The following is a 20801-nucleotide window of genomic DNA, read 5'->3' as shown; positions in this document are numbered from 1 at the left end:
ATCTGCAAGAATTGTTTTATATTGGTATGTATGTGTGTGTTTTGGGGTGGTGGCTGCAGCTTGAAGCAGAGGCCTCTGTTGTGGCTGCAGGGTGATCAAATAGAGTTTTAGGAGTTCTGCTTTTGCCCTGGGACACTTGGTGGCTGCCCCCACAGCTGCAGCTCAGAAGGCTGTCCTCAGAGGCAAAGTCCAGGCAGTGCAGAGTTGTCTGTCAGTAGGCAGTTGAAGAAAACAGAAGAGCTGAGGGGGGAATAAAGTGTCTCCTAATGTTGCCAGGCTGCCAGAAGCTGGAAATGAAGCACTGTCAGGAGACGGTATTTCATGGGGAAGGGAATAATCAACTGTGACTTTTTTGGTACCCAGGACTTTCCACCTTCACACACACATAAGATGCTTTGAAGTAAAGATGGTCAAATGACTTAATAAAGTTTGTTGGCATAAAAATATGAGAAATACCAAAGAATACAAAAAGGAAAACTTTATTAATATTATTCAGACTTAAAATTCTAGATTGTATCATCATTAAGGGGGTTGATAAAAACATGGGAGAAAGCCAAGGGATGTGAGATTGGGCTCAATTTTTGAGTTGCTGGAGGAAGTTATCAACACAGAAATTTTAAAAATTAGGAGGCATTAAAAAGAAATAGAAATCCTAAATCAAAGTGAAACAGTAAAATAAAATAGTAGGAAGACATAGATGTATCACTAACACAATAACTATAAACAGGTTAAATTTGCCAGTTGAAAGAAAGGAACTATTAAATGAGATTTAAAAAATTTGGATATATGCTTTTCATGTGTACATACCTAAAGCTTATTCACAAAACCAGAAAACAAAAAGGTGAAAAATTCTTCAGGGAGTGAACAAAGGAAAGCTGGTGCACTTATATTAGTATCAGATAAAGCTTCTGTTTAGATAAAAAAATTTATTATTAGTAGAGAAAGTTTCAATTCACCAAGAAATTCTAAACATATATACATAACCAATTAAGCTGCCTCAAAACATATATGACAAAAATTGAGAGAACTGTAGAATCAGGTATTAGGTTTGAAAAGGAAGAAATGAACTAATTTTTTTCAGATGATATACACATTTACATAAAAATCGGAAGCCAAAGAATCTTCAGAAAAGTTATTAGAAATTGTAGGAGATCTCACCAAGAGGGCTGGATATAAAATTAATATACAAAAGTAAATGTCATTTCACTGTACCAGGAAAAAGACAATAAATTAGAAAATAAATCTAACATAAGATGTAGAAAAATTTCTTAGAGGAAATATTTTATTGAGACATATTAATTCAGATCTAAATAAGTAGAATTACATCATATTTATGCATAAGAAGGCAACATTTTGAAGATGTCTTGTTATACATAGGCCTAGGAATAATATAGTTTTAAACTACATTATTTTGAATTGTAGATGAAAGAAAGCCTTTTTTCCTTGAATATTTTAAGATTTTGAATAAAATCATATTACTCTAGGAAGGTTGTAATATTTTATACTTCCACTAGCAGTGTTTGAGAATGCCTATTTCTTACATTGTCACCGTCATAAATATTTAAAACCTGAGAGCACATAGCTTTAAAAATTTGTAATTCTCTAATTAACAGTGACATTTAAAAATTATGTTTACTGGTCTCTATTATTTTGTCTTTTGTAAATCTTTTATTAGTTTTTCTGTTCACATGTTCCATTTTAAATTGGACTTTTAAGAGCTCTTTGTATTAAAAATACTAAGACTTTGTCCATATAATTAGTATTTTTCAGAATATCCTTTCTAGGTACAGTTTTTCAATTCTAGTGCACAGAATGGAAACCTGCTATACCACATTTTCACTATTGTGTGATGTATCATCACAAACAACAGTATTGGTCAACATTTTCCCTCACTGTGAAGCACACATTTGACATCCTTTAGAAAAATTACTGACAGTTTTGAGACAATTGTTCTGTGCTTTCTTTCAGTCAGCATAATTTTCCTGAAAGCAGAGATGACTCTTCCAGACATGCTACCAATGCTTGAACAAACTGTAATCTTAGTCCAAAAAAAATATTTGATTAATAGATTTTATTTTGGTAGATTCTAAGGTTCTAAGCAGTCAGAGAAATAATCGCAGTCTCAAATATCTCCAAAATCTGATAGCAATACTTTTGATTGCGAATTATATTCTGTAGCTCCCAAAGAAGGTAAGTTTTAATTTTTTTCTACTCTATTAACTTTCCTTTGGATAACTGAATATTATGATGACTATGTAAGAAGGTTATCAGATGAAGGCCTCACACATCAGGATGAAAGCACATGTCATAGAAAGAACATTTGTGTCTCAAAAAGTGATAACAAGACAAGGCTGTGGATACATATGGGCACAATGGTTGGTATCTTCAAAGACTTGATACATGGTCTGGAGGTTTTCAGAGATTTTAATATATGATGACAATCTTTCAAATTAGGGGAATTTTTGGACTATAAAGTTAGCCAAACAACTCTTCAAGTGTAAGATAAATGTGTCTTTATCTTACACAGAAGGAATACATTTTTTGTTTGTTTTAATTTCTTCTCTTTCTATTCATATGGGACATTGCATGTCTTTATCCTTAAAAACTATGATTTAGATTGACAGTTGTAGAGCGATATAATGTGTGGGAATTTAAAGTTGTTTTAAAAAGATGAAGCAAAATATGGATGAATTTAAGACCCACTGCAACACTGAGAAAGGGAAATTAATTAAACTAGACAATTTTTATGGGTACCAACCATTAAAATTAAAATTTTAGTCATTGTAAATTATATTTCATTGAAATAATTTTTAATCTATTGTCAAGTTAAACGTTTTGGATGACAATTGTATTTCATAGTTGTTCACATTTTGCACAATTTCCTAGGGAAAAATGAATCCTTTAGGGGGAAAATTATGCTTAAATTTTATTGTTGGATAATATTGCTGCACTAACAGGGTTTACTGAGTGGATCAATCATGTGTGTTTAGGTTTTTGCTCTTTACGATATGTGTTGTGTGAAATTTTTCATATCACTGGTGAACTTTCCATGCGAATTTCCCTATCCCTCAGTTTAAATATTGTGCATTTTTCCTGAAAATCTATCTTGAATCTGAAAAGGCCCCAGAAGGAATTAGCATGAGTCCAGAGCAGATGGACTGAAAATGTTACACATATATCAATATGTATCCAACTTTCAAAAATGGCTTACTGAAATCAAGTTTGAACCACACGAAATTTTGGAGTTTTTTTGGATGTAAAAAGTGGTTGAATATTGACATTTTCATATCATCCAATGTAATATCTTCCTTTAGTGAGGTTCTGGCTGAAAACAAAGTATGATGACCAGAGTTGTTCACTCTTTTAAGATTAATGTTTTAAAATATTTAAGTCATATAAGTGCATTCCAAAAAACAGTGGAAACTTTTGTAGGCTAGTTTTGTTTAATGATTTTTTTTCTATAGATTTGTTTTTATGCTATGCCTGTCTCCCCTGTTAGATTTTAGTCATCCAAGAAAGGTACTTTGTTCTTCTAAGACATTCTCCCATCACCTGGCCATAACTGCAGCCCACACAGCAGTGTCCTGACTGCAGTAGGCACTCAGTAAATATTTGTTGATTGTCCTGATTATGAGATGATGAAATATGCTAAAGGTAACTTAAATTTTTGTCAATAAAACTGAGTTTCAGGTTAGCTTGACCTTTTCTTTATCTCTAATTTTTTTTTTTCATGTCGTTTTTGTGAAATAGCTGACAAAAGCACTTATTGATTCTGAAATCCTTTTCCCTTCTTGTATTCCTGAGCCATCCTCATTCACACACGGTGCACCAGGGATATTGTTTGCTGTTTTTGTTAAAATCATTCTCATTAATACTACTCATTCAGCAAAAATAGTTGGTTCCCAGTTATGCATCAAACTGTATTCTAAAGACTGCTGTTTATTTCATGGAGTCAATATCATCATTTTGTTTTCCCTTCCGCATAACAGTTGGATACCAATATTAAGTATATATTCATAAATAATATGTGTTTTTATTTATTTATTTTTATTATTTGTATTTTACTTTAAGTTCTGGGATTAATATATGCTTTAAACATTGTTATTTAAAAATAACAGTAGATACCATATCTTAAGCACCTTCTACATTCTGGGCACTGTTCTAAATGTATCAAAGTTACCATCTCATTCAATCCTCACAAACACCTGAGGGAAGGGAGTATTATTCTTGCTTTATGCATAAGGAAGCTGAGACTTAGAGGATTTATGTATCTAACTAAGATCACAAAGCTAGGAAAGCAGCCAAGTTTGAGTCTAAATCCAGGTTTTAAATGCCATATTACATGTGAGCATAGATAAACAAGAACAGGTTTTCCTGAAGATGGCCAGGCTAAGGCTTCGTAGAAGGAAGCTCAAAGAGCCTAAACCAAGATATGCTAAGGTAAGTTTTTTTGTTGTTTGTTTGTTTGCTTTTTGAGACAGAGTTTTGATCTTGTTGCCCAGGCTAGAGTGCAGTAGCTAATGATCTCAGCTCACTGCAACCTCTGCCTCCTGGGTTCAAGTGATTCTCCTGCCTCAGCCTCCTGAGTAGCTGGGATTACAGGTATGGGCTGCCATGCTTAGCTAATTTTGTGTTTTTAGTAGAGATGGTGTTTCACTATGTTGGCCAGTCTGGTCTCAAACTCCTGACCTGAGGAGTGATTCTCAGCCTCTCAAAGTGCTGGGATTACAGGCGTGAGTCACCATGCCTGGCCTGCTAAGGCAAGTATTGAGCATTAGAGGAGATAACTAGTCCCAGTGGCAGGTCTCTTCCACTGGGAGTCAGCCAGGAGCTCACCACTTTTCTGGTTCCATTGTTCCTACTGCAAACTTCCATTCAAGAGTGGTTTCCCATTTGGTTGTCCAATGATGCAAGTCTCCAGTCCTTTTTAGCATTGAGTTTCTCATGGCTATGGAATGCTAATTAATTTTCATTCTGATTTATCTATAGGATTCCATGAGTTAGCCTCTGAAAGCAGGTTCCACTCCCTCACTGTGGGTACCATCTGGAGATTAGATCTTTAATAGGAGTAATTCACCAGGCAATGTCTTCTTTAACAACACTCCAATCTCACCGGGAGCTTTCTATTCAAAACAACAATCTAAAGATCTACAGTGTGACTTTTAACAAAACTAAAAAAAGAATAGAAAATGTATGTATGTGATGGACACATTCATTCAAATGTTTATACCTAAAATTCATAGCAGATTATGACTGATCATTAAAGCCAAATTAAGGACGCAAAAGGTATAAAAACAAAAGGAACTATTAGTCATAGTCTTTAAAGTAACACATTACTATTGACAGTTGCTTGTGTGAAAGATTATTTAATATGGTAAAAAGAACACAGGAATTGCTAGCACATACTGTATGTCCATCTTATGTCCATCTTAAAATAGATGTATCTGCATAGTCATCAGTTTAGCACTTTAGAATTCAATAGTTTCAAAGAAATCAGAATGGACATTCATTACATATGCTCATCAGGCAGGGGAATTGAACAAGTCCTTTCTATAGGAAAATGTAAAAATCCTAATAAACTCCACAGGACTGTATGACTTGGGCGGGCAACTTCAGTGAATACAGCAGAGTCTGGGCAATGGGAAAAGGTAGAATTGTGTTCCTAAACTTTTTTTTTGTTATTGTTTTCTTGTTGTTTTTGTTCCTTTGAGATGCAGTCTTGCTCTGTTGCCCAGGCTGGAGTGCAGTGGCACAATCTTGGCTCACTGCAATCTCTGCCTCTCAGGTTCATGCAATTCTCCTGCCTCAGCTTCCTGAGTAGCTGGAATTATGGGCATACACTGCCACGCTTGGCTAATTTTTGTATTTTTAGTAGAGGCAGGGTTTCACCATGTTGGCCAGGCTGGTCTAGAACTCTTGACCTTGTGATCCACTCGCCTCGGCCTCCCCAAGTGCAGGGATTACAGGCATGAGACACCATTCCTGGCTTATGTTCCTAAACTCTTAATTTTGCAAAGCAGTGACTTATTTCTTCTTCATGATTTTATATATATATAAATCGCATTTTAGGTTCTGGGGTGCATGTGAAGAACATGCAGGATTGTTGCATATGTACATACCCGGCAATGTGGTTTGCTGCCTCCATCCCCATCACCTATACCTGGCATTTCTCCCCATGTTATCTCTCCCCAACTCCCTACCCTCCACTGTCCCTCCCCTAGTGCCCCCCAGCAGACCTCAGTGTGTGATGCTCCCCTCCATGTGTCCATGTGTTCTTATTGTTCAACATCCGCCTATGAGTGAGAACATGCGGTGTTTGATTTTCTGTTCTTGTGTCAGTTTGCTGAGAATTATGGTTTCCAGGTTCATCTATGTCCCTACAAAGAACATGAACTCATCGTTTTTTATGGCTGCATAGTATTCCATGGTGTATATGTGCCACATTTTTCCTGTCCAGTCTATCATAGATGGGCATTTGGATTGGTTCCAAGGCTTTGCTATTGTAAACAGTGCTGCAATGAACATTCGTGTGCACGTGTCCTTATAATAGAATGATTTATAATCCTTTGGATATATACTCAGTAATGGGGTTGCTGGGTCAAATGGAATTTCTATTTCTAGGTCCTTGAGGAATTGCCACACTCTCTTCCACAATGGATGAACTAATTCACACTCCCTCCAACAGTGTAAGAGTGTTCCTATTTCTCCACATCCTTTCCAGCATCTGTTGTCTCCAGATTTTTTAATGATCACCATTCTAACTGGCGTGAGATGGTTTCTCAATGTGGTTTTGATTTGCATTTCTCTAATAACCAGTGATGATGAGCATTTTTTCATATGTTTATTGGCCTCATATATGTCTTCTTTTGAAAAGTGTCTGTTCATATCCTTTGCCGACTTTTGAATGGGTTTGTTTTTTCTTGTAAATCTGTTTCAGTTATTTGTAGATTTTGGATATAAGTCTTTTGTCAGATGAGTAGATTGAAAAATTTTTTCCAATTCTGTTGGTTGCCAATTCACTCTAATGATTGTTTCTTTTGCTGTGCAGAAGCTGTGGAGTTTAATTAGATCACATTTGTCTATTTTGGCTTTTGTTACCAATGCTTTTGGTGTTTTAGTCATGAAGTCCTTGCATATGCCCATGTCGTGAATGGTTTTGCCTAGATTTTCTTCTAGGGTTTTTATGGTGTTAGGTCTTATGTTTAAGTCTTTAATCCATCTGGAGGTAATTTTAGTGTAAGGTGTCAGGAAGGGGTCCAGTTTCTGCTTCCTGCACATGGCTAGCCAGTTATCCAAACACCATATTAAACAGGGAATCCTTTCCCCATTGCTTGTTTTTGTCAGGTTTGTCAAAGATCAGATGGTTGTAGATGTGTGGCATTGCCTCTGAGGCCTCTGTTCTGTTCCATTGGTCTATATCTCTGTTTTGGTACCAGTATCATGCTGTTTTCATTACTGTAGCCTTGTAATATAGTTTGAAGTCAGGTAGCGTGATGCCTCCAGCTTTGTTCTTTTTGCTTAGAATTGAATTGGCTATGCAGGCTCTCTTTTGGTTCCATATGAAGTTTAAGGTGTTTTTTTCCAGTTCTGTGAAGAAGGTCATTTGTAGCTTGTTAGGGATAGCACTGAATCTATAAATTACTTTGGGCAGTGGCAGTATGGCCGTTTTCACGATATTGATTCTTCCTATCCATGAGCATGGAATGCTTCTCCATCTGTTTGTGTTCTCTCTTATTTCCTTGATCAGTGGTTTGTAGTTCTCCTTGAAGAGGTCCTTTACATCCTTTGTTAGTTTATTCCTAGGTATTTTATTCTCTTTGTAGCAATTGTGAATGGCAGTTCACCCTTGATTTGGCTCTCTTTAAGTCTGTTATTGGTGTATAGGAAGGCTTGTGATTTCTACACATTGATTTTGTATCCTGAGACTTCGCTGAAGTTGCTTATCAGTTTCAGGAGATTTTGGGCTGAGATGATGGGGTCTAAACATACAATCATGTCATCTGCAAATAGAGACAATTTGACTTCCTCTTTTCCTAATTGAATACCATTTATTTCTTTTTCCTGCCTGATTGCTCTGGCTAGAACTTCCAATACTATATTGAATAGGAGGGTTGAGAGACGGCATCCTTGTCTAGTGCCAGATTTCAAGGGGAATGTTTCCAGTCTTTGCCCATTCAGTATGATATTGGCTGTGGGTTTGTCATAAATAGCTTTTATTATTTTGAGATACGTTCCGTTGATACCTAGTTTATGGAGAGTTTTTAGCACAAAGGGCTGATGAATTTTGTCAAAGACCTTCTCTGCATCTATTGAGATAATAATGTGGTTTTTGTCTTTGGTTCTGTTTATGTAGTAGCTTATATTTATAGACTTGCATATGTTGAACCAAACTTGCATCTCTGGGATGAAGCCTACTTGATCATAGTGGATAAGCTTTTTGATGTGGTGTTGCAATCAGTTTGCCAGTATTTTTTGAAGATTTTTGCATCTATGTTCATCACGGATATTGGCTGAAGTTTTCTTTTCTTGTTGAGTCTCTGCTGGGTTTTGGTATCAGGATGACGTTGGTCTCATAAAATGATATGGGAAGGATTCCATCTTTTTGGATTTTTTGGAATAATATCAGGATTGGTACCAGCTCCGTTTTGTATGTCTGGTAGAATTTGGCTGTGAACCCATCTGGACCTGGGCTTTTTTTTGGTGGGTAGGCTATTAGTTGCTGCTTCGACTTCAGCCCTTGTTATTGGTCTATTCAGGGTTTTGACTTCTTCCTGGCTTAGATATGGGAGGCTGCAAGTGTCCAGGAATTTATCTATTTCTTCCAGGTTTGCTGGTTTATGTGCATAGAGTTTTTTGTAGCAATCTCTGATGGTGGTTTGTATTTCTGTAGATTCTGTGGTGATATCTCCTTTATCATTTTTTATTGCATCTATTTGATTCTTCTCTCTCTCTCTCTCTCTCTCTCTCTCTCTCTTAATCTGGCTAGTGGTCTATTTTGTTGATCGTTTCAAAAAACCAACTCCTGGATTTATTGATTTTTTGAAGGGTTTTTTTTTTGGTGTCTCTGTCTCCTTCAGTTCTACTCTGATCTTAGTTGTTTCTTGTCTTCTACTAACTTTTGAGTTTTTTTTTATCTTGTTCCTCTAGCTCTTTCAGTTTTGACGGCAGGGTGTCCATTGTTGATCTTTCCTTGCTTCTCATGTAGGCATTAGTTGTTTTAAAATTTCCTCTAGACACTGCTTTAAATGTGTCCCAGAGATTTTGGTATGTTGTATCTTTGTTCTCATTGGTTTTGAAGAACATCTTTACTTCTGCCTTCATTTCATTGTTTATCTAGTCAACATTCAAGAGCCAGCTGTTCAGTTTCCGTGAAGTTGTGTGGTTCTGAGTTAGTTTCTGAATTCTGAGTTCTAATTTGATTGCACTGTGGTCTGAGAGACTGTTATGATTTCTGTTGTTTTGCATTTGCTGAGGAGTGATTTACTTCCAATTATGTGGTCAATTTTAGAGTAGGTATAATGTGGTGCTGAGAAGAATGTATATTCTGTGGATTTGGGGTGGAGAGTTCTGTAAATGTCTGTTAGGTTTGCTTGGTCCAGATCTGAGTTCAAGTCCTGGATATGCTTGTTAATTTTCTGTCTCTGATCTGTCTAATAGTGACAGTGGGGTGTTAAAGTCTCCCACTGTTATTGTGTGGGATTCTAAGTCTCTTTGTATGTCATTAAGAACTTGTTTTATGTATCTGGGTGCTTCTGTGTTGGGTGCATATATATTTAGGATTGTTAGCTCTTCTTTTTGCATTGATCCTTTTACTATTATGTAATGCCCTACTTTGTCTCTTTTGATCTTTGTTCGTTTAAAGTCTATTTTATCAGAGACTAGGATTGCAACTCCTTCTTTTTTTTACTCTCCATTTGCTTGGCACATCTTCCTCCATCCCTTTGTTTTGAGCCTATGTGTGTCCTTGCATGTGAGATGGGTTTCCTAGATACAGCACACTGATGCATTTAGACTTTTTATCCAATTTACCCGTCTGTGTCTTTTGACTGAGTCATTTAGCCATTTACATTTGAGGTTAGTATTTTTATGTGTGAATTTGATCCTGTCATTTTGATGCTCACTGGTTGTTTTACCCATTAGTTTGTGCAGTTTCTTCATTGTGTTAATGCTCTTTACCGTTTGGTACATTTTTGGAGTGGCTGGTACTTGTTGTTCCTTTCTATGTTTCATGCTTCTTTGAGGAGCTCTTGTAAAGCAGGCCTGGTGGTTATGAAATCTCTGAGCAATTGCTTATTCATAAAGGATTTGATTTCTCCTTCACTTATGAAGCTTAGTTTGGCTGGATATGAAATTCTAGGTTGAAAGTTCTTTGCTTTAAGGATGTTGAATATTGGCCCCCACTCTCTTCTGGCTGATAGAGTTTCTGCTGAGAGATCCACTGTGAGTCTGATGGGCTTCCCTTTGTTGGTGACCTGACCTTTCTCTCTGGCTGCCTTTAGCATTTATTCCTTCATTACAACCCTGGTGAATCTGATGATTATGTGCCTTGGGGTTGCTCTTCTTGAGGAATATCTTTGTGGTGTTCTCCGTATTTCCTGGACTTGCATATTGGCCTGCTTTTCTAGGTTAGGGAAGTTTTCCTGGATAATATCCTGAAGAGTGTTTTCCAGCTTGGATTCATTCTCTCTGTCACATTCAGGTACACCTATCAAACATTGATTAGGTCTTTTCACATAATTCCATATTTCTTGGAGGCTTTGTTCATTTTTACTCTTTTTTCTCTAATTTTGCCTTCTCATTTTATTTCTTTGAGTTGATCTTCAATCTCCAATAGCCTTTCTTCTGCTTGGTCAATTCAGCTATTGAAACTCGTATATGCTTTGTGAAGTTCTTGTGTTGTGTTTTGGGCTCCATCAATTCATTTATTTTCTGCTGTAAGCTGTTTATTCTCATTAGCATTTCGTCAAACCTTTTTTCAAGGTTCTTAGTTTCTTTGCATTGGATTAGAACATGATGTTTTAGCTCAGAGAAGTTTGTTATTACCCACCTTCTGAAGCCTGTTTCTGTCAATTCATCAGATTCATTCTCCATCCAGCCTTGTTCCCTTGCTGGTGAGGAGTTGTGATCCCATGGAGGAGGAGAGGTGTTCTGATTTTGGGTATTTTCATCCTTTTTGCACTGGTTTCTTCCCATTTTTGTGGATTTATTTATCTGTGGTCTTTATGGTTGGTGACTTTCAGATGGGGTCTCTGAGTGGACATCCTTTTTGTTGCTGATGAAGTTATTTCTTTCTGTTTCTTAGTTTTTCTTCTAACAGTCAGGCCCTTCTGCTGTAGGACTGCTGGAGGTCCACCCCAGACCCTGCGTGCCTGGGGATCACCTGTCTTGGCTGCAGACCAGTAAAGGTTGCTGCCAGTTTTTTCTTCTGTTATCTTTGTCCCAGAAGGATACCTGCCAGATGTCAGCCTGAGCTCTTGTTTATGAGGTGTCTCTTTGGTTACATGGGAGTTGGGGAGCTGCTTGAGGAGACAGTCTGTCTCTTATAGGAGCTCAAGTACTGAGCTGTGAGCTCTGTTGTTCTGTTCAGAGCTGCTGGGCAGTTACATTTAAGTCTGCTGCAGCAGAACTCATAACCACCTTTTTTTCCCCAGGTGCTTTGTCCTGGGAAGGTGGGGCTTTATTCATAAGTTCCTGTCATTCTGCTGCCTTTTTTCAAAGTTGCCCTGCCCAGCAAGGAGATAGCCTAGTCAGTCTGCCAGCAGAGGCATTGATGAGCTGCAGTGGGCTCTGCCCAGCTGCTGTGTGAAATTCCTTGCAGTTTTGTTTATAGGGGTATAGTTAGAAATGCCTCAGTAATGGCAGACTGCCCTGGTAGTGGTGACTGCCTTAGTAATGGCAGGCACCCTTCCCCCCACAGAGCTGAACTGTCCTGGGTCCAGCTGTGCTTTCTGTGAAACTCTCAATCCAGAGTGTTTCAGATTGCTGATCTTTGTTGGGGTGGGATTGGCCGATCCAGATCACCTGGCTCCCTATTTCATTCCCCCTTTTTTTCAGTTGAATGGACGACTCTGTCTCCCAGGCGTTCCAAATGCCAGTTGAAACAGCACCCAGATTTGTGTGAGTTTTGTGCGGAGACCATCTGTGCCAGGTGAAACAGCCATGCTGGAGACTCATGGTGCTTTTCTGCCTGGGAATCTCCTGGTCTGTGGGCAGTAAAAATTTGTTTGAAAATGCGGTGATCACTCACCCTCTGCGTTTTTGCTGGGAACTGCAATCCAGAGCTGTTACTATTTGGCCATCTTGGATCTCAATCTCCTTCTTCATGGTTTTGCAGCAAGTTCAGTACAGTGGTTAGTTTCAGTATAGTCCAGTGACTAAGCTTTTGAGAGGGACATTTCTGTGTTCTAACTCTACTTCTGCCAGTTGTTAGAAAGTGACTCGTCAAACTACTGAGCTTTCAAACCTGAGTTTCTCCATCTGCAAAACTTTATTAATGGGGTTGTTGTGAGGATTAAATGAAAAATATGTAAAACATCAATATTTTAAGCACAAAATACCCAGTCTCAGCAGAATACATATAGTAGGAGTCCAGCCATAAAAATTTAAAACAGGCAGAGCAAACAATATTTTATTTAGAAATACTTGCATTTTCTAGTTCTTTGGTTGAGTGGACAACATTTTGGTCTTCTTTTTCTTATTTTTATTTTTATTTTTTGAGATAGAGTCTTGCTCCATTGCCTAGGCTGGAGTGCAGTGACACTATCTTGGCTCGCTGCAACCTCTGCCTCCCAGGCTCAAGCAATTTTCCTGTCTCAGCCTCCTGAGTAGTTAGGACTACAGGCACCTGCAACTGCACCTGGTTAATTTTTGTATTTTTAGTAGAGATAGGATTTCATCTAGTTGGCCAGGCTGGTCTCTAACTCCTGACCTCAGGTGATCCAACTACCTTGGCCTCCCGAAGTGCTGGGATTACAGGCATGAGCTGCCATACCTGGCCTTTTATTGTTATTTTTTAAAGCATACATATATGCTATGTAGACTCTTTTGTATGTATATTTAACTCAAAATAAATATATGAAGAAAGATATCACATACATGTGCACAAACACTGGTACCCCCAATACACCGCCTCATTTCTAAATGACTCTAGCATGTGTAGGACAATGGTTTCAAACTTTTGCCACACATTAAATACTCTGGGGAGCTTTAAAATATATGCTGATGCTTGGGCTCCACTTCCAGATATTCTGATTTAATTTATTAGGGGTTTGGCTCAGGCATCAGTATTTTTAAATAAAAGCTTTCCAGGTGATTCTAACACGAAGTTAAAATTGACCAATACTGGGATTACTTTAAAAAAGAAAATGCAATAGACACTAAACAAAATAGGAGGAGGTGTGTCTCAAAATGGTAAAATTGTTTTAAAAGTTATAATATGGCTGGGTTTGGTGGCTCATGCCTGTAATCCCAGCACTTCGGGAGGCCAAGGCAGGCGGATCATGAGGTCAAGAGACCATTTTGGCCAACATGGTGAAACCCCATCCCTACTAAAAATACAAAACATTAGCTGGGTGTGGTGGCATGGGCCCATAGTCCCAGCTACTCGGGAGGCTGAGGCAGGAGAATCGCTTGAAGCCAGGAGGTGGAGGTAGCAGTGAGCCGAGATTGCAACACTGCACTACAGGCTGGAGTGAGTGTCAGAGTGAGACTGTCTCCAAAAAAAAAAAAAAAAAAAAAATGTAATACAATTATTTAGAAAATTCTTACAGTTTTATGTTTTAAAAGTGCCACGTGGATATCATGGCAAAAACCAGAACTTTGTTTTATTTCCTTAAGAAAGATTTTGCAATGAACATTCGTGTGCACGTGTCCTTGTAGTAGAATGATTTATAATCCTTTGGATATATACCCAGTAATGGGATTGCTGGGTCAAATGGGATTTCTATTTTTAGGTCCTTGAGGAATCGCCATACTGTCTTCCACAATGGTTGAATTAATTTACATTCCCACCAACAGTGTAAAAGTGTTCCTATTTCTCCACATCCTCTCCAGCATCTGTTGTTTCCCGATTTTTTAATGATCGCCATTCTAACTGGTGTGAGATGGTATCTCAATGTGGTTTTGATTTGCATTTCTCTGATGACCAGTGATGATGAGCATTTTTTCATATGTTTGTTGGCCTCCTGTATGTCTTCTTTTGTAAAGTATCTGTTCATATCCTTTGCCCATTTTTGAATGGGCTTGTCACACGAATGTTCATTGCAGCACTGTTTACAATAGCAAAGACCTGGAACCAACCCAAATGCCCAATGATGATAGACTGGATAGGGAAAATGTGGTACATATACACCATGGAATATTCCGCAGCCATCAAAAACGATGAGTTCACGTCCTTTGTAGGGACATGGATGAACCTGGAAACCATCATTCTCAGCAAACTGACACAAGAGCAGAAAATCAAACACCGTATATTCTCACTCATAGGCGTGTATTGAACAATGAGAACACATGGACACAGGGAGGGGAGCACTACACACTGGGGTCCGTTGGGGGGAAATGGGGGAGGGGCGGGGGGGTGGGGAGGTGGGAAGAGATAGCATGGGGAGAAATGACAGATACAGGTGAGGGGACGGAAGGCAGCAAACCATACTGCTATGTGTGTACCTATGCAGCAATCTTGCATGTCCATCACATGTAACCCAAAACCTAAAATGCAATAAAAAAAAAAAAAATATATATATATATATATATATAAAAAGAAAGATTTTGCAGCTTTAGTATCATTTCTCTTTTGCAGTATGCATTGAGGGGATGAAGGTAGGAAGTGGACAATTGCCTATAAGGCCATGCTTTGCACCAGGGTGTCCAGATGAGAGGCAAGTGGAGGGTAAAGTTTAGCCTGCATTCTATCCTCAAGGTACATCTCCTGGTGAGGGCTTCTAATCAGAGGAAGAAGTCCCTTCTTCTCTTAGTTCTCTTTCCTAATGCACACACAGGTTCCACAAGCCCTCACTTGGTTCCCAAGAGCATAGCTTTTATTTTGGTGCTTAAGACTGCTGAATGTCACAAAACAGTTTTTTCCAACACAGACAAATATTCAAAATAGTTATGTGCACAGCCTGTTTGAGCACTGATATGGTTTGGCTCTGTGGCCTGTTTGGGAACTGATACAGTTTGGGTCTGTGTCCCTACCCAAATCTTATCTCGAATTGTAATCCCCATGTGTCCAGGGAGGGACCTGATGGGAAGTGATTGGATCATGGGTGTGGTTTCCCCCATGCTGTTGTGTTAGCGAGTGGGTTCTCATGAGATCTGATGGTTTAAAGTGTTTGGCAGTTCCCCGTTCTCTCCCTCTCTCTCCTGCCACCATGTAAGATGTGCCTTGTTTTCCTTTTGCCTTCTGCCATGATTGTAAGTTTCCTGAGGCCTTCCAGCCATGTGGAACTATGAGTCAATTAAACCTCTCTATAAATTACCCAGTCTCAGGCACCAAAAATAATTAGAAAGGATGCTGGCCAGTGACACAGCAGGGTCCTGGTGTCTCCCCCATCATCCAGCCACCACTCTGCTAGGTGTGAATGTATTAACTATTGCTGGAGTGAGGTGAAAGGAGGCAGTCCTGCAGAGGCCACCGCGTTGGGATTGCACAGAAGGGCACTCGAGGGACTCAACTTAGTGCTCTTTATCAACTGGTGAAAATATTTAGATATTTTCACAATCAATGTGGCCTCGCGGGTATGTAGGGGGTGATTATGAACTCTGTCGCCATCTAACATAGAAGTCGAGGTTTCATCATTTCTTTTCCTGTATTTGGTTTATGTGCAACAATACAGGCTTATTTTCCAGTTCTGGGAAATAATCATGGTTAATACTGACCAAAAACTGATCATTTCCTTTCCTCTTTATATCAACCCTTGGGGTAGATACAATTTTAAAGGGGGAGGAAACAGATTAAATAACATGCCTCCAATCAATTGTGAAGAGATGAAAGAATCAGGATTCAAAGACATGTCTGTCTGGGTCTTGGGCTGAACTGAACATCTGTGCTCTACTGCCTGGGACTCCTGCTGCCAGTTCTCTCTACCTCATCATCCCTTAGCTCTGCACCAGCAAATCCACAGGGCGTGAGATGAAGAGAAGAGAGGATCACAGGCGAGAAAGTGGCAGCAGCAAGAGAAGATGTACCACGGAGGAAGAGCTGCGAGGTTCTGCTCCTCCTCCTGAGAACAGGAGAGGGAGCGAGCTGAGGCACAACTGTACTGCCTCTTAGCATCTTAGCTTCTCTTCAGAATTAGTGGCAAAGAAGAGTTTTAAAAGTCTTTAGCATGTATTTGGAAAATGAAGAATTTTGTTTATAAGAAAAAATTGAGGATCATTCTCATGCTTGTCTGGAAAACTCTTGTTAAACTTTTATGCAGCTAGTAAATTAAGTCACTGTTTATTCTATGTAGTGGAAAGTGTGCCTAAACTCTAATTCAAGAGACCGGATTCTAGGAATAGGTAAGCCTGAGTTCATTGTAAGCCACTTAATTTATATGTGTCATTATTCTAGTCTATTAAATGGAGGGTTTGAGTTGGTTTCTTGGTAAGGTGGGATTTGGCTTAAAGCTCTTGGATACATTACTCACCCCTTTGAGCCTCAGCTTTCTTTTTGGTGATTACTTAATTACATGTGATAATTAAATATCACAGGGTGTTTTGTATAATGCCTGGAATGGCACTGAGATTGTCTCCACTACAGTAAGGCGGTGGCTTAGAAATTAGTTAATGGCCTATAGATCTTAATGTAGGTTGGTACTTCAAAGTTCCATGTATATGGATCATGTTCATATTTATCTACTCATTACTTTTATTTCAAAACCTTTTTCTGCTGAGATCAATTGAGATTTCTAGAAAGTAGTCATAATGTCAGCACTTTGCCCAGTGCATTTAGTAAGAACTTGACTAACATTGACTCAAACACTTCTCTTCAAAGGGCTGGCACCTTCTGTTTCAATTTTTTTTTTTAAACATTAACTACCCATAATAATTGAAGCATGAATGAATTCTTTCGATTATGAAACAGATCCATCACAGACATGGGAATTAGGTATGTTCTCTCGCTGTGTTCAATTCCATGCATTTTTTTTTGTTTGAGCTTTCACGGTGTCCCCAGAACTGTGCTTGGTGCTAACAGTGGCCCCACAAAGTACAGCTTTATGTTCAAGGAGATGACAATTTTGCTGGAGGAAAAAACCTTACACATAGAACAATGAGGGGACAATGTGAGGCAACACACAATGCAAGTTGTGATTGCCCATATTTTATGGTGACGGTCTAAAACGAAGCACCTGTTTTTCCTGAGAGTGAAAGGTTAAGATAATAACTGCACAAAGGTGAAATGAATTAATTCAAAAGAGAGCATTGAGCATGTCATTTTTCTATTGAAGTGCTATTATTTGGCATTGGATTCCTTTGACAGTGGTGGGTTTTGATGCCCTCTGCCCTGGACCCTGTTGTTTAAAGATGTTCTTTCTATGAGGGATCTTGGATGAATTTTAGCAGTTTTTCACTGCCCTTTGTTTTATATTCTTTGATGCCATTCCGGGTATGTCACATTCTTCCCAGGTGAGTAAAGGTAAGCATACTTAGAAGTAAAAAAGAAAAGACTGAAGTGGTGATTTAGACTTGAAAAATTATAGATTCCATGGAGAAAACTGTATTTAAATCACAGAACATACTGAAAACTGACCTTACCACCTGATGGAAGTAACTCTGCTTTTATAACTTACTAGGAGAAGGTCAGCCTTCTGTGACAGCAAATAAACAAGGACACCATTACCACAGCTTCAAGTAATTTAAATTAAGAACTGAACATTGATACTGACATGACTTCTAAATTATTATCTGTGACGGAACCCAGTAGCTTATTGAAAAGCTATCACAAAAGAAATAACTATTTAAAATATATCAGCTTATGATGAGCATGAAACTTTAGATAACACAAGAAGGCAATTTATCTTTAGGCTGAAAAATACCAGGCACAGATTTATCTTTGACAGAGTGACCTGCCAAAATCCGTACCTTCCAGCCCATCTGATAAAGGTCAACGACTGAATACCCAAACAAGTTGATATACAGAGCACCTGCCTGATGAAGACAGTGAACAGTGTTTCTCTCAACCTAGAGTGCACCGTTTCCTTAAAGTTTTAAAACGATAATCTAAATTTCCCTGTTCCATGAGTAAAATTTTACTTTTTTCTTTTTCACACTAAACAGCAATCCGTGTTTTTGCTGAAAGTCAATTAAGAAAAATGTATTGTGTCTGTGTTTTTCTTGCTTTCTTTCAAACTCTTTCTTTTAAACACCTCTTAAAGAACTTCTCCTACTTCCTGAATGGAGAATGAGATAGAAATAAAAGGCTGAAATGGTAACTCTCATGATTATTTTATTATTATGAAAAGTTTGGGTTTGTGAAGTAAGTATTTTTCCAATTACTGTCTCCAATTGTTAAACAGGTAGATAACATGCCAACTTTAACTGCCAAAAATCTGTAGTCTTTAAAATATTTTTTTTTGTAGCATTACTATTTATATCATGAACAGAAATAGCAGTTGTAAAAGTCAAATCAAGTTTTGCGAACACCAAAATCCCATTTGCATGTGTGTGGAGGGTACTTTAGGATGAGTAGAATTAATATTCTTTGCAAACAGCTGCACCTAACATGGTCCCCTTCAATCCCTGGAACTGCTCTAATTTTCCTGGCTTAAGAGAATTCCACTAAACAAGAACATTAGTTGGGAAAGTTCAGAGAATTTGCAGGGTAACAGGGAATTGGACCCGAACCTGAGCTTCATCCAGTCCGCAGATTTTTTAAGTGGTTTGTTTTTTAGAAGTGTTTGTCATGACCCCTAAATCACTGTTAATTTCACTGTTAAACTGGCCTCAAAGAGATTTTGTTTTAAAGAGACAATGCAGTTAGAGGACTGTGATCTCTGAACTTAGAAGCCCAGAACTCTAGAGCTGGAAGCCACCAGACCCTGGCAAGAGAAGCTCTTGTCAATCTGGAGTTGCAGATTCTCACCGTGTGTACAGCCTCCTGGCTGGGCAAGCCCTTTTCTCTCCACCATTCTACTCCACACAGCTTCTGTTTTTTCTTATTTTTTTTTCACCAAATCCATCATCCCTCCCTTTCCCGTGCCAAGACTTAAAAGGTTTCAAATACTTCAAAAATAAATGATTTCTAAATCACCTCAAGATGACTAACATATAATGTTTTATTACATTTTCCCAAAGCAGAATGGCATATTAAGAAATGCTTTTATTTTCATTTAGGAATATAGAGACGTTATCTCAAATTATTACTTCAAAGAGACAGAGACAAGAATTTTGCACCATTCTAGTTCTCAGATCATTTTAGGTATTTTATTTCATTTTGCCTAAATCTCTTAAACAGTTATTTCCTTCTACATTTTCTCGTATCACTTAAAAATTACATCGTACTTGGGCAGGGTCTAAAGAATTACATTGAAAAACTAAGGAATTATTGGGAAAAAAATTCCATCAGCGCAACTATCATGATCAGAAGAAATTGGCTAATTTCAGTGTCTTTTCTTTGGGCTTTTCATAGAAAATTGTTGAAATGTGTCTTCCATAAGTAACTGGCATTCTGAAATTGATTTAAATCTGTAGAGGGGAAGAAAAGCTACACTGAAAAAATTAAATCTTAGGTCTGGAGATACTTTGAAAACCTCAACAAGTTCCATCCCCAGAGGAGTCCGGACACTGACCCTTTTTTCCAGTTGAACAAAAGAAGTTGTGTGATTGGTGTGGCGACAGAGAGACACACATGCTTCCTTTAGCCATCATCCTACTAAAGCCTTTATAGTGCTTTTTCTTGTTAATAATCCCAACTGTTTCTATATGGAAAAGTGCATGTTGCTGTTCTCTGGTAGAAGGACCACCCAAGAGAATTAGGTTCCTGGTGAATAAGAATAACAGAAGTACCCACAGCACTTGGGCCACTGATCTCCATCCAGCTTCCACTGACCTTGCTGGGTCCATTGCAGTTTTCTTCTGGGTTTAGCTCTATGAGCTCTCTGGTCCTCCAAAGTGATGAAGCTTGTGGCCTTAGCACATCTATTTCTGCAGACAGAGCACCTTCACTGAGAAGCAGACCTCTACTTGGCTGGGTTCTTACCCTACCGATGCCTCTTCCGCCACTGCCATTGCCGCCGCCTCCTCCCTCCTCCTCCTCCTCCTCCTCCTCCTCCTCCTCCTCCTCCTCCTCCTCCTCCTCGGAACATACAGTTGGCAGCAAGCACTGCACAATGAATGAAGGCATGCATGAATGCACATGTTGGAGGGTGAAGGCTCTGCTTTCACTCTCAGTGCACCTAAACCCTGCAGAGTTAAACAGTGGAACGGTTCTTAAGTGCTCAAGTGAGTAGATGGAGGCCGTAAGGCCAGCTGAGTGGGAAGGGAGAGAAGGAGAAGAAAGGAGAAAGGGAGGGCAGGAGAGGAAGAGAGGTGGAGAAATGCAAGGGTAATTGGAATGCCACAGAAAATTAGTCAGAAGGGGAGAATTAGTTGAAAACAGAGCTAGAGTCAAAAACAGAAAACAGAGAGACAGAAATTCATCGATTTGCTATCTGGTCCAGATCTCATTAGGTCACTAGAGCCTTCCTTCTTCTTTTGGGTTGACTGGTCTTTACTCATTCTTTATGTAGACCACCCTTTACTTCCACATGGAGGTAATAAGTTCCCCTAGACACCAATACTACACATATCAGAACACTTGTCATTTCATTAAGAATTGTTTT

General features: G+C 38.6%; 1 protein-coding gene across 1 annotated transcript in view; it reads left to right on the top strand.

The window, feature by feature from the left end:
- Positions 1-2110: 2110 nt before the first annotated feature.
- Positions 2111-20801, top strand: part of ESR1 (estrogen receptor 1) — a 441625-nt gene continuing 422934 nt past the window's right edge. The window contains exon 1 of the mRNA XM_074397268.1: positions 2111-2190. The gene's annotated coding sequence lies outside the window, so the exon portion shown is untranslated. The remainder of the gene's footprint in view (positions 2191-20801) is intronic.

This window comes from Saimiri boliviensis, chromosome 4 (genome assembly GCF_048565385.1).
Source record: "Saimiri boliviensis isolate mSaiBol1 chromosome 4, mSaiBol1.pri, whole genome shotgun sequence".
NCBI lineage: Eukaryota > Metazoa > Chordata > Mammalia > Primates > Cebidae > Saimiri > Saimiri boliviensis.
This window is presented reverse-complemented; position numbering and strand designations above follow the sequence as displayed.